We start from the raw sequence: 15,254 nt of genomic DNA on the forward strand, positions 1-15,254 counted from the left end.
GAGCCCCCCGTCTCGCAGGCCATCAGAGGGTCAGGGCGCTGGGGTCAGGGCTCCACCGGGGCCCGGGGAGGCTCTCCCCAGCCTGGCTAGGGTTCGGAAGGTGGGACCGGGCCCAGGGCTTGAGCTCCGGCCGGCCAGCCCCGGGGTGCGCGAGCCCCCCGTCCCGCAGGCCACCAGAGGGTCCGGGTGCTGGGGACGGGGCTCCACCAGTGCCCGTGGAGGCTCTCCCCAGCCTGGCTAGGGTTCGGAAGGTGGGACCGGGCCCGGGGCTTGAGCTCCAGCCGGCCAGCCCCGGGTTGCGCGAGCCCCCCGTCCCGCAGGCCACCAGAGGGTCCGGGTGCTGGGGACGGGGCTCCACCAGTGCCCGTGGAGGCTCTCTCTCCCCAGCCTGGCTAGGGTTCGGAAGGTGGGACCGGGCCCGGGGCTTGAGCTCCAGCCGGCCAGCCCCGGGTTGCGCGAGCCCCCCGTCCCGCAGGCCATCAGAAGGTCCGGGCGCTGGGGGCGGTGCTCCACCGGTTCCAGGGGAGGCTCTCCCCAGCCTGGCTAGGGTTCGGAAGGTGGGACCGGGCCCGGGGCTTGTGCTCCGGCCGGCCGGGCCCGGGGTGCGCAAGCCCCCCGTCCCACAGGCCACCAGAGGGTCCGGGCGCTGGGGACGGGGCTCCACCGGGGCCCGGGGAGGCTCTCCCCAGCCTGGCTAGGGTTTGGAAGCTGGGACCTGGCCCGGGGCATGAACTCCATCTGGCAGGCCCCGAGGGTGCTGGAGCCCCCTGTCCTGCAAGGCAGTCGAGGGTCTGGGCGCTAGGATCCCTCTGGGCCTGGGGAGGCATTCCCCGGCCTGGCTAGGGTTCGGAACATGGGACCGTGCCTGGGGCTTGAACTCTGTCCGGCAGGTCCCGGGGTGCTGGAGCCCCCGTCCTGCAAGCCAGCCGAGGTTCCGGGCGCTGGGGACCATCGGGGCCTGCAGAGGCTCTCCCTGGCCTGGGGGTAGGGTTTGGAAGCTAAGCCCCAAGCCCGCCATGAGCCGGATGCCGTTTAGGCCCCGGTCGAGCGGGCGAGTGGATTTGTGGAGCCCTGGCCCCAGCCAAGCAGGTTCAGAGCCTCCCCGTGCCGGACTGACGCACCTGAGGGCCCACCGGAGGTCATGCCCGGGCCCCGGCAGCGCATGGGCAGCATATCCCCAGACCTGGTGACCTGGCAGACTGGGACCTGCTGGCACCCTGGCCCTGCCGAGCCCCAGTTCTCTCCCAGGGCTCCACAAATGCGACGACCAGATGGCCGAACTTCCCTGGAAGTCCCGATGAGGTGCCATTTGCCTCCCAGATCCCAGCGAGGGCTCCAGGAGGTCGGGTACTTTCACGCTTTGGGTCCCCTCTGTCACCTCGCGTGCAGAGTTTACAAGAAAGGAGGGTATTTTCCCTCCGGATTACTAGGGACAGGGTACGCCCGGACGCCCCTCCAAGGCTGGTGGTTCTCTGCCATGGGGACCAGATAGGCTATGCCTGGGTAACACCTCCCTAGGCCACCCGTGGCTTCCTTCCGCCAGGCCGACGGCATGTCAAATTGCCCAGGACGGGCTCCATGGCTCTTGGGCAGTCGTCCCCTGGGCGCCCGGGGCTCCATCCACCCCGGCGGCATGGAAAAGTGCCCAGGACGGGCTCCATGCGTCCCGGGCATTCGTCCCCCGGGCGTGTCCGGGGCTCCATCCAGGCTGACGGTATGGCAGAGTGCCCGGGTCGGGCTCCATGGTTTTCACGGTGGTCCTCCCCTGGGTGTCTGGGGGCTCCAGGCCGAAGGCATGGAAAAGTACCCAGGACGGGCTCCATGCGTCCCGGGCATTCGTCCCCCGGGCGTCCGGGGCTCAATCCAGGCTGACGGTATAGCAGAGTGCCCGGGTCGGGCTCCATGGTTTTCACGGTGGTCCTCCCCTGGGTGTCTGGGGGCTCCAGGCCGAAGGCATGGAAAAGTGCCCAGGACGGGCTCCATGCGTCCCGGGCATTCGTCCCGGGACGGGGACGGGGACAGGGACAGGGTCGGGAGAGTCCAGGCGGCTTCACTTCCGTGTCCAGCCATCTGATCGCCCAGATTCCCTCGGCCATCTGGTCGCCCGGATCCCCTCGGGCATCTGGTCGCCCGCAACGCTTTCCTATGGGGCGACCAGATGGCCGAACTTCCCTGGAAGTCTTGATGAGGTGCCATTTGCCGCCCGGATCCCAGCGAGGGCTCCATGAGGTCGGGTACATTCGCGCCTTGGGTCCCCTCTGTCACCTCGCGTGCACAGATTACAAGAAAAGGGGGTAATTTTGCTCCGGATTACTAGGGAGAAGGGTACGCCTGGACACCCCTCCGAGGTTGGTGGTTCTCTGCCATGGGGACCAGATGGGCTATGCCTGGGCAAAACCTCCCTAGGCCACCCGGGGCTTCCTTCCTCCAGGCCAACTGCATGTCAAATTGCCCAGGAGGGGCTCCATGGCTCCTGGGCAGTCGTCCCCCGGGCGTCCGGGGCTCCATCCAGGCTGACGGCATGGAAAAGTGCCCAGGACAGGCTCCATGCGTCCCGGGCATTCATCCCCCGGGCGTCCGGGGCTCCATCCAGGCTGACGGCATGGCAGAGTGCCCGGGTCGGGATCCATGGTTTCCAGGGATGTCCTCCCCTGGATGTCTGGGGGCTCCAGGCCGAATGCATGGAAAAGTGCCCAGGACGGGCTCCATGCGTCCCGGGCATTCGTCCCCTGGGCGTCCGGGGCTCCATCTAGGCTGACGGTATGGCAGAGTGCCCGGGTCGGGCTCCATGGTTTTCACGGTGGTCCTCCCCTGGGTGTCTGGGGGCTCCAGGCCGAAGGCACGGAAAAGTGCCCAGGACGGGCTCCATGCGTCCCGGTCACTCGTACCCCGGGCGTCCGGGGCTCCATCCAGGCTGACGGCATGGCAGCGTGCCCGGGTCGGGCTCCATGGGTCCCGGGCAGCCCTCCCCCGGGCGTCCGGGGCTCCCACCTCCAGGCAGACGGCATGTCAAAGTGCCCAGGACGGGCTCCATGAGTCTGGGACAGCCCTCCCCCGGGCGTCTGGGACACCCATCTCCATGAGGCCAACGGCATAGGCAAAGTACCCAGGACGGGCTCCATGGGTCCCGGGCAGACCTCCCCCCGGGCGTCCGGGGGTCCCACCTCCAGGCCGACGGAATGTCAAAGTACCCAGGACGGGCTCCATGGGTCCCGGGCAGCTTCCCCCGGGCGTCCGGGGCACCCACCTCCAGGCCGACGGCATGTCAAAGTACCCAGGACGGGCTCCACGGGTCCCGGGCATTCCTCCCCCAGGTCGTCCGGGCCCTAGAGCTCCGGTGGTCCAACCTGCGCCTGAGGCCCAGCCGGGGTCCAAGAGCCCTGCCTTGCGTGGGCAGGCAGTCAGGAACCCTACCGCGAAGGCTTGGGGTGGATGGGGAGCTGGGAGTCCTTTCGATCCGGGCCATCTGGTCGCCCGCGATGCTTTCCAATGGGGCGACCAGATGGCCGGGCTTCCCAGGAAGTCCCGATGAGGTGCCATTCGCCTCCCGGATCCCAGCTAGGGCTCCATGAGCTCGGGTTCTTTTACGCCTTGGGTCCCCTCTGTCACCTCGCGTGCACGGATTGCAAGAAAGGGGGGTAATTTCCCTCCGGATTACTAGGGGCTGGGTACGCCCGGACACCTCTCCAGGGCTGGTGGTTCTCTGCCCGGGGACCAGATGAGATATGCCTGGGCAACACCTCCCCCGGGCGTCTGGGGGCTCCATTCTCCGGGCCAACGGCATGGCTCAATGCCCAGGACGGGCTCCACGTGTCCCGGACAGACCGCCCCTGGGCGTCCGGGGCACCCATCTCCAGGAGGCCAACGGGATGGCAAAGTACCCGGGAAGGGCTCCACGGGTCCCGGGCAGCCTTCCCCCGGGCGTCCGGGGCTCCCACCTCCAGGCCGACGGCATGTCACACTGCCCAGGACGGGCTCCATGGGCCCCGGACAGACCTCCCCCGGGCGTCCGGGGCACCCATCTCCAGGAGGCCAACAGCGTTGCAAAGTACCCGGAAAGGACTCCACGGGTACCGGGCAGTCCTCCCCCGGGCGTCCGGGGCACCCATCTCCATGAGGCCAACGGCATTGGCAAAGTACCCGGGAGGGGCTCCACGGGTCCCGGGCAGGCCTCCCCCGGGCGTCCGGGGCACCCATCTCCAGGAGGCCAACAGCGTTGCAAAGTACCCGGAAAGGACTCCACGGGTACCGGGCAGTCCTCCCCCGGGCGTCCGGGGCACCCATCTCCATGAGGCCAACGGCATTGGCAAAGTACCCGGGGAGGGCTCCACGGGTCCCGGACAGCCTTCCCCCGGGCGTCCGGGGCTCCCACCTCCAGGCCGACGGCATGTCACACTGCCCAGGACGGGCTCCATGGGCCCCGGACAGACCTCCCCCCGGGCGTCCGGGGCACCCATTTCCAGGAGGCCAACGGGATGGCAAAGTACCCGGGAAGGGCTCCACGGGTCCCGGGCAGCCTTCCCCCGGGCGTCCGGGGCTCCCACCTCCAGGCCGACGGCATGTCACACTGCCCAGGACGGGCTCCATGGGCCCCGGACAGACCTCCCCCGGGCGTCCGGGGCACCCATCTCCAGGAGGCCAACGGGATGGCAGAGTAACCGGGAAGGGCTCCATGGGTCCCGGGCAGCCCTCCCCCGGGCGTCCGGAGCTCCCACCTCCAGGACGACGGCATGTCAAAGTGCCCAGGGCGGGCTCCACGGGCCCCGGGCAGCCCTCCCCCCGGGCGTTCGGGGCACACATCTCCAGGAGGCCAACGGCATTGGCAAAGTACCCGGGAAGGGCTCCACGGGTCCCGACCAGGCTTCCCACGGGCGTCCCGGGCACCCTCCTCCAGGCCGACGGCATGTCAAAGTGTCCAGGACGGGCTCCACGGGTACCAGGCAGTCCTCCCCCGGGCGTCCGGGGCTCCCATCTCCAGGCCAACGGCATGGCTCAATGCCCAGGACGGGCTCCATGGGTCCCGCGCAGGCCTCCCCCGGACGCGTCCGGGGCAACCATCTCCATGAGGCCAACGGCATTGGCAAAGTACCCGGGAAGGGCTCCACGGGTCCCGGGCAGGCCTCCCCCGGGCGTCCGGGGCTCCCATCTCCAGGCCAACGGCATGGCTCAATGCCCAGGACGGGCTCCATGGGTCCCGCGCAGGCCTCCCCCGGACGCGTCCGGGGCAACCATCTCCATGAGGCCAACGGCATTGGCAAAGTACCCGGGAAGGGCTCCACGGGTCCCGGGCAGGCCTCCCCCGGGCGTCCAGGGCACCCACCTCCAGGCCGACGGCATGTAAAAGTGCCCAGGACCAGTTCCACGGGTCCCGGGCAGTCCTCCCCCGGGCGTCCGGGGCTCCCTTCCCCGGGCCAAAGCATTCCAGAGTGCCCAGGACGGGCTCCACGGGTCCCGGGCGTCCAGGGCTCCCTTCCCCGGGCCAACGGCTTGTCAGAGTGCCCAGGACGGGCTCCACGGGCCCCGGGCATCCGGGGCACCCTTCCCCGGGCCAGCGGCATGTCAGAGTGCCCAGGACGAGTTCCACGGGACCCGGACGTCCGGGGCTCCCTTCCCCGGGCCAACGGCATACAGGAGTGCCCAGGACGGGCTCCACAGGTCCCGGTCGTCTGGGGCTCCCTTCCCCGGGCCAACAGCTTGTCAGAGTGCCCAGGACGGGCTCCACGGGTCCCGGGCAGTCCTCCCCCGGGCCAACAGCAGGTCAGAGTGCCCAGGACGGGCTCCACGGGTCCCGGGCAGCTCCATGCCCAAACCCATTTGAAAACCCGCCGCAGCGAAGGGGTTATAATTATCATTTACAAAAATATTTCTCCAATGGGTGCAGATTTTCTATTATTTAACACTATTATTTTGTAAATAATATTTTTTGAAGGATATTTATAGCTGACAGTATTCTGACTGATTTTATGGCTTCACACCTCATGGAGACCTGTTAATGAGTTAACCTCACAACCTCAAACAAGGACAAAAAGCCCTAGAAGGCCAAGTACTTCGTGAACATGGGCTATACAAAAAGAGGCACATTACAAAACAGTTTCAAGAAGTCACAAATTCATCCAAATCCACCTTTCTTCCAGTAGCCAGAATCCACGCAAACATCTAAGGGTGACCAGTAGGAAGGCAAAAGCCCTCATTCCAACCTTTACCAAGGCTGGTCCAATGAATGAAGACAGGATATGACATCCTGTCCCCACATATTATGGAGAGAGCACCCACGTCACTCATCTATCATTCACAGCTACTGTTTCTGGTCACAAATGGCTTCCGCTGTGACCCACTATGGACTCCTTGGACCTGTTCTTACAACAGTGACTTAGGAAGGAAGGGCTTCCACATGGGCCTGTTCCTAGAGTAACTCTTCCTAGTGTGAACTAATGCTCACGTGGCAGTGGCCGAAACCTGTCTCCTAATAAGTTTGAGGACCACATTGACAACGGACCGGAAGTAGGCGCAGTCGGCGCTGTCGTGTCCAGTCACAGCGAGACACCCATGCCTACAGTCTGTTTGGAGTAGCTCCCTTGACTTTTGCACTTGTCGCTAGGAGTGAACCGGGGACCCTCCCGCCATTGATGTCAATCTCTATACACGTTATCTGGTGACTCCGATAGTGTTTGTGTCGAACAATGGAGCGGGCAGGGCTGGTTTGCAAACTTCCAACCCTAGAGATTAGGGCTACTAGGCAGGACCAGCCTGCAACTGCACCTTTCAGAAACTTACATTCCAAGGAAAGATGTGATGGGAAATTTTATTTTAAAACACGAAAACCGACCATGGCGCACAAATTAAGGTTAAGGGTGTCCAGAACGAGCAAACTAAAAAGCGACAATGAGCCCCCTGCTCTGGATGACGTCTCTTGATATGTGAAACTGATATAAGATAAGGAGGTCTCTCGTGTTTTGAATTCCTGACACCCGCATACTCCGGGGTATGACAATATTTGTCAGTGATTAAAGGGCTGCTATGAGGAGCAACGCCTCGGTTCTTTTCCAGATATTTCATTAAGAAACTTGATTATGTATGTCTAGCTTGACATGAATGAAACCTGGACGTTCTATATGTGATAATAAAATGTCTCAGTGACTAAAGCACTCATTTGGGAGATAAGCATGTTGTATAACATTAATAGGTTAAATCCTGGTTTAAGGGCAAAATATGGCCCAAGGGGCATTGCTGGGGCTCCAGAAGGCGCAGGAGGTCTTATACCAGCTCTCCATCGAGCGGGGAGGCCACAGGCATAGGTCTTCCACCGCACATGGATTTCAGTGACCCCCAGTCCATTGCAACAGCACTTGTATCTACGGCAGGTAATGCTGGAAGGGCATAGTGCAAGTTAGTGCTGTGGGGTTACAGGCCTTGCATAGCACTGGGTGCTCCTTTTCCACAGTGAGAGGCACCGGGGTCTCTGGGGGTGCCCTTTCCACAGTGAGATGCAAAGGGGTCTCTGGGTGTGCCCTTTCCACAATGAGCTGCACAGGGGTCCCTGGGTGTGCCCTTTCCACAGTGAGCAGCACAGGGTTCTCTTGGGGTGCCCTTTCCACAATGAGCTGCACAGGGGTCCCTGGGTGTGCCCTTTCCACAGTAAGTGGCACAGGGGTCCCTGGGTGTACACTTTCCACAGTGAGCAGCACAGGGGTCTCTGGGTGTGCCCTTTCCACAGTGAGCTGCACAGGGGTCCCTGGGTGTGCCCTTTCCTCAGTGAGATGCAAAGGGGTCTCTGGGTGCTCCCTTTCCACAGTGAGCGGCACAGGGTCCCCTGGGTGTGCCCTTTCCTCAGTGAGATGCAAAGGGGTCTCTGGGTGCTCCCTTTCCACAGTGAGCAGCACAGGGGTCTCTGGGTGTGCCCTTTCCACAGTGATCTGCACAGGGGTCCCTGGGTGTGCCCTTTCCACAGTGAGCGGCACAGAGGTCCCTGGGTGTGCCCTTTCCACAATGAGCTGCACAGGGGTCACTGGGTGTGCCCTCCTCTGGGTGTGCCCTTTCCACAGTGAGTGGTACAGAGGTCCCTGGGTGTGCCCTTTCCACAGTGAGCGCACAGGGGTTCCTTGGTGTGCCCTTTCCACAGTGAGTGGACCCAGTGCCTGATGGAAGTCACTCACCCTTCCACCCTCACTGGACTCTACACCCAGTGCCTGATGAAAGTCACTCACCCTTCCTCCCTCACTGGACCCTACACCCAGTGCCTGATGGAAGTCACTCACCGTTCCATCCCCACCGGACCCTACACCCAGCCCCTGATGGAAGTCACTCACCCTTCCATCCCCACTGGATCCTACACCCAGCGCCGAATGGAAGTCACTCACCCTTCCATCCCCACCGGACCCTACACCCAGCGCCTGATGGAAGTCACTCACCCTTCCACCCTCACTGGACCCTACACCCAGTGCCTGATGGAAGTCAATCACCCTTCCACCCTCACTGGACTCTACACCCAGCGCCTGATGGAAGTCACTCACCCTTCCACCCTCACTGGACCCCACCCAGCGCCTGATGGAAGTCACTCACCCTTCCACCCCCACCGGACCCTACACTCAGCGCCTGATGGAAGTCACTCACCCTTCCAACCTCACTGGACCCTACACCCAGCCCCTGATGGAAGTCACTCACCCTTCCATCCCCACCAGACCCTACACCCAGCGCCTGATGGAAGTCACTCACCCTTCCATCCCCACCGGACTCTACACCCAGCGCCTGATGGAAGTCACTCACCCTTCCACCCTCACCGGACCCTACACCCAGCGCCTGATGGAAGTCACTCACCCTTCCACCCTCACTGGACCCTACACCCAGCGCCTGATGGAAGTCACTCACCCTTCCTCCCCCACCGGACTCTACAACCAGTGCCTGATGGAAGTCACTCACCCTTCCACCCTCACTGGACTCTACACCCAGCGCCTGATAGACGTCACTCACCCTTCCACCCCCACCGGACTCTACACCCAGTGCCTGATGGAAGTCACTCACCCTTCCACCCTCACTGGACCCTACACCCAGCCCCTGATGGAAGTCACTCACCCTTCCACCCCCACCGGACTCTACAACCAGTGCCTGATGGAAGTCACTCACCCTTCCACCCTCACCGGACCCTACACCCAGCCCCTGATGGACGTCACTCACACTTCCATCCCCACTGGACCCTACACCCAGCGCCTGATGGAAGTCACTCACCCTTCCATCCCCACCGGACCCTACACCCAGCGCCTGATAGACGTCACTCACCCTTCCACCCCCACCGGACTCTACACCCAGTGCCTGATGGAAGTCACTCACCCTTCCATCCCCACCGGACCCTACACCCAGCGCCTGATGGAAGTCACTCACCCTTCCACCCTCACTGGACCCTACACCCAGCCCCTGATGGAAGTCACTCACCCTTCCACCCCCACCGGACTCTACAACCAGTGCCTGATGGAAGTCACTCACCCTTCCACCCTCACCGGACCCTACACCCAGCGCCTCATAGACGTCACTCACCCTTCCACCCCCACCGGACTCTACAACCAGTGCCTGATGGAAGTCACTCACCCTTCCACCCTCACTGGACCCTACACCCAGCCCCTGATGGACGTCACTCACACTTCCATCCCCACTGGACCCTACACCCAGCGCCTGATGGAAGTCACTCACCCTTCCACCCCCACCGGACTCTACAACCAGCGCCTGATGGAAGTCACTCACCCTTCCAACCCCACAGGACTCTACACCCAGAGCCTGATGGAAGTCACTCACCCTTCCAACCCCACAGGACTCTACACCCAGAGCCTGATGGAAGTCACTCACCCTTCCAACCTCACTGGACTCTACACCCAGCGCCTGATGGAAGTCATTCACCCTTCCACCCTCACTGGACCCTACACCCAGTGCCTGATGGAAGTCACTCACCCTTCCACCCTCACTGTACTCTACACCCAGCGCCTGATGGAAGTCATTCACCCTTCCACCCCCACCGGACCCTACACTCAGCGCCTGATGGAAGTCACTCACCCTTCCAACCTCACTGGACCCTACACCCAGCCCCTGATGGAAGTCACTCGCCCTTCCATCCCCACCAGACCCTACACCCAGCGCCTGATGGAAGTCACTCACCCTTCCACCCCCACCGGACTCTACAACCAGCGCCTGATGGAAGTCACTCACCCTTCCAACCCCACAGGACTCTACACCCAGAGCCTGATGGAAGTCACTCACCCTTCCAACCCCACAGGACTCTACACCCAGAGCCTAATGGAAGTCACTCACCCTTCCAACCTCACTGGACTCTACACCCAGCGCCTGATGGAAGTCACTCACCCTTCCTCCCTCACTGGACCCTACACCCAGCGCCTGATGGAAGTCACTCACCCTTCCACCCTCACTGGACCCTACACCCAGCGCCTGATGGAAGTCATTCACCCTTCCACCCTCACTGGACCCTACACCCAGTGCCTGATGGAAGTCACTCACCCTTCCACCCCCACCGGACCCTACACTCAGCGCCTGATGGAAGTCACTCACCCTTCCACCCCCAACGGACTCTACAACCAGTGCCTGATGGAAGTCACTCACCCTTCCTCCCTCACTGGACCCTACACCCAGCGCCTGATGGAAGTCACTCACCCTTCCACCCTCACTGGACCCTACACCCAGCGCCTGATGGAAGTCATTCACCCTTCCACCCTCACTGGACCCTACACCCAGCCCCTGATGGAAGTCACTCACCCTTCCATCCCCACCGGACCCTACACCCAGCGCCTGATGGAAGTCACTCACCCTTCCACCCCCAACGGACTCTACAACCAGTGCCTGATGGAAGTCACTCACCCTTCCACCCTCACTGGACCCTACACCCAGCCCCTGATGGACGTCACTCACACTTCCATCCCCACTGGACCCTACACCCAGCGCCTGATGGAAGTCACTCACCCTTCCATCCCCACCGGACCCTACACCCTGCGCCTGATGGAAGTCACTCACCCTTCCACCCCCACCGGACTCTACAACCAGCGCCTGATGGAAGTCACTCACCCTTCCAACCCCACAGGACTCTACACCCAGAGCCTGATGGAAGTCATTCACCCTTCCAACCCCACAGGACTCTACACCCAGAGCCTGTTGGAAGTCATTCACCCTTCCAACACCACAGGACTCTACACCCAGAGCCTGATGGAAGTCACTCACCCTTCCAACCCCACCGGACCCTACACCCAGCGCCTGATGGAAATAAAACACCCTTCCACCCGCACTGGACTCTACACCTAACGCCTGGTGGACCTCACCCTTCCACCCTCACCGGACCATACTGCCAGCACCTGATGAAAGTCACTCACCCTTCCACCCTCACAGGACTCAACACCCAGCACCTGATGGAAGTCAAACACCCTTCCACCCTCACTGGACCCTACACCCAGCGCCTGATGATAGTCACTCACCATTCCACCCTCACTGGACCCTACACCCAGCTCCTGATGGAAGTCACTCACCCTTCCACCCTCACAGGACTCTACACCCAGCGCCTGATGGAAGTCACTCACCCTTCCACCCTCACAGGACTCTACACCCAGCGCCTGATGGAAGTCACTCACCATTCCACCCTCACAGGACTCTACACCCAGCGCCTGATGGAAGTCACTCACCCTTCCATCCCCACCGGACTCTACACCCTGCGCCTGATGGAAGTCACTCACCCGTCCATCCCCAACCGGACCCTTCCCTCAGCGCCTGATGGAAGTCACTCACCCTTCCACCCTCACTGGACTCTACACCCAGCGCCTGATGGAAGTCACTCACCCTTCCACCCTCACTGGACTCTACACCCAGCGCCTGATGGAAGTCACTCACCCTTTCACCCCCACCAGACTCTACACCCAGCGCCTCATGGAAGTCACTGACCCTTCCACCCTCACTGGACTCTACACCCAGCGCCTGATGGAAGTCACTCACCCTTCCATCCTCACTGGACTCTACACCCAGCGCCTGATGTAAGTCACTCACCCTTCCACCCTCACTGGACCCTACACCCAGCGCCTGATGGAAGTCACTCACCCTTCCATCCCCACCGGACTCTACATCCAGCGCCTGATGAAAGTCACTCACCCTTCCACCCACACTGGACCCTACACCCAGCGCCTGATGGAAGTCACTCACCCTTCCACCCTCACCGGACCCTACACCCAGCGCTTGATGGAAGTCACCCTTCCATCCCCACTGGACCCTACACCCAGCGCCTGATGGAAGTCACTCACCCTTCCACCCTCACTGGACCCTACACCCAGCGCCTGATGGAAGTCAAACACCCTTCCACCCTCACCAGACTCTACTCCCAGCGCCTGATAGAAGTCACTCACCCTTCAACCCTCACTGGACTCTACACCCAGCGCCTGATGGAAGTCACTCACCCTTCCATCCCCACCAGACCCTACACCCAGCGCCTGATGGGAGTCACTCACCCTTCCATCCCCACCAGACCCTACACCCAGCACCTGATGGAAGTCACTCACCCTTCCACCCTCACAGGACTCTACACCCAGCGCCTGATGGAAGTCACTCACCCTTTCACCCCCACCAGACCCTACACCCAGTGCCTGATGGGAGTCACACACCCTTCCACTCTCACTGGACTCTACACCCAGCGCTTGATGGGAGTCACTCACCCTTTCACCCCCACCAGACCCTACACCCAGCGCCTGATGTGAGTCACTCACCCTTCCACCCTCACTGGACCCTACACCCAGCGCCTGATGATAGTCACTCACCATTCCACCTTCACCGGACCCTACACCCAGCACCTGATGGAAGTCACTCACCCTTCCACCCTCACAGGACTCTACACCCAGCGCCTGATGGAAGTCACTCACCCTTCCATCCCCACCGGACCCTACACCCAGCGCCTGATGAAAGTCACTCACCCTTCCACCCTCACTGGAATCTACACCCAGCGCCTGATGGAAGTCACTCACCCTTCCATCCTCACCAGACTCTACACTCAGCGCCTAATGGAAGTCACTCACCCTTCCATCCCCACCGGACCCTACACCCAGCGCCTGATGGAAGTCACTCACCCTTTCATCCCCACCGGACTCTACACCCAGCGCCTGATGGTAGTCACTCACCCTTCCACCCCCACCGGACCCTACACTCAGCGCCTGATGGAAGTCACTCACCCTTCCACCCTCACTGGACCGTACACCCAGCACCTGATGGAAGTCACACACCCTTCCACCCTCACTGGACCCTACACCCAGCGCCTGATGATAGTCACTCACCATTCCACCCTCACTGGACCCTACACCCAGCGCCTGATGATAGTCACTCACCCTTCCACCCTCACAAGACTCTACACCCAGCGCCTGATGGAAGTCACTCACCCTTCCACCCTCACAGGACTCTACACCCAGCACCTGATGGAAGTCACACACCCTTCCACCCTCACAGGACTCTACACCCAGCGCCTGATGGAAGTCACTCACCCTTCCACCCTCACAGGACTCTACACCCAGCGCCTGATGGAAGTCACTCACCCTTCCACCCGCACAGGACTCTACACCCAGCACCTGATGGAAGTCAAACACCCTTCCACCCTCACTGGACCCTACACCCAGCGCCTGATGATAGTCACTCACCATTCCACCCTCACTGGACCCTACACCCAGCTCCTGATGGAAGTCACTCACCCTTCCACCCTCACAGGACTCTACACCCAGCGCCTGATGGAAGTCACTCACCCTTCCACCCTCACAGCACTCTACACCCAGCGCCTGATGGAAGTCACTCACCATTCCACCCTCACAGGACTCTACACCCAGCGCCTGATGGAAGTCACTCACCCTTCCACCCTCACAGGACTCTACACCCAGCGCCTGATGGAAGTCACTCACCCTTCCAACCTCACCTGACCCTACACCCAGCGCCTGATGGAAGTCACTCACCCTTCTATCCACACTGGACCCTACACCCAGCGCCTGATGGAAGTCACTCACCCTTCCACCCTCACAGGACCCTACACCCAGCGCCTGATGGAAGTCACTCACCCTTCCATCCTCACCGGACCCTACACCCAGCCCCTGATGGAAGTCACTCACCCTTCCACCCTCACAGGACCCTACACCCAGCGCCTGATGGAAGTCACTCACCCTTCCATCCTCACCGGACCCTACACCCAGCCCCTGATGGAAGTCACTCACCCTTCCATCCTCACCGGACCCTACACCCTGCGCCTGATGGAAATCACTCACCCTTCCATCCCCACTGGACCCTACACCCAGCGCCTGATGGAAGTCACTCAGCCTTCCACCCTCACCGGACTCTACACCCAGGGCCTGATGGAAGTCACTCACCCTTACATCCCCACTGGACCCTACACCCAGCGCCTGATGGAAGTCACTCAGCCTTCCACCCTTACCGGACTCTACACGCAGCGCCTGATGGAAGTCACTCACCCTTTCACCCCCACCAGACTCTACACCCAGCGCCTCATGGAAGTCACTCACCCTTCCACCCTCACTGGACTCTACACCCAGCACCTGATGGAAGTCACTCACCCTTCCACCCTCACTGGACCCTACACCCAGCGCCTGATGGAAGTCACTCACCCTTCCACCCTCACTGGACCCTACACCCAGCGCCTGATGGAAGTAACTCACCTTTCCACCCTCACTGGACTCTACACCCAGCGCCTGATGGAAGTCACTCACCCTTCCACCCTCACTGGACCCTACACCCAGCGCCTGATGGAAGTCATTCACCTTTCCACCCTCACCAAACTCTACACCCAGCGCCTCATGGAAGTCACTCACCCTTCCAGCCTCACTGGACTCTACACCCAGCACCTGATGGAAGTCACTCACCCTTCCACCCTCACTGGACCCTACACCCAGCCCCTGATGGAAGTCACTCACCCTTCCACCCCCACTGGACCCTACACCCAGCGCCTGATGGGAGTCACTCACCCTTTCACCCCCACCAGACCCTACACCCAGTGCCTGATGGGAGTCACACACCCTTCCACTCTCACTGGACTCTACACCCAGCGCTTGATGGGAGTCACTCACCCTTTCACCCCCACCAGACCCTACACCCAGCGCCTGATGGGAGTCACTCACCCTTCCACCCTCACTGGACCCTACACCCAGCGCCTGATGATAGTCACTCACCATTCCACCTTCACCGGACCCTACACCCAGCACCTGATGGAAGTCACTCACCCTTCCACCCTCACAGGACTC

This window comes from Lissotriton helveticus, chromosome 4_2 (assembly GCF_964261635.1).
Source record: "Lissotriton helveticus chromosome 4_2, aLisHel1.1, whole genome shotgun sequence".
NCBI classification, from domain to species: domain Eukaryota; kingdom Metazoa; phylum Chordata; class Amphibia; order Caudata; family Salamandridae; genus Lissotriton; species Lissotriton helveticus.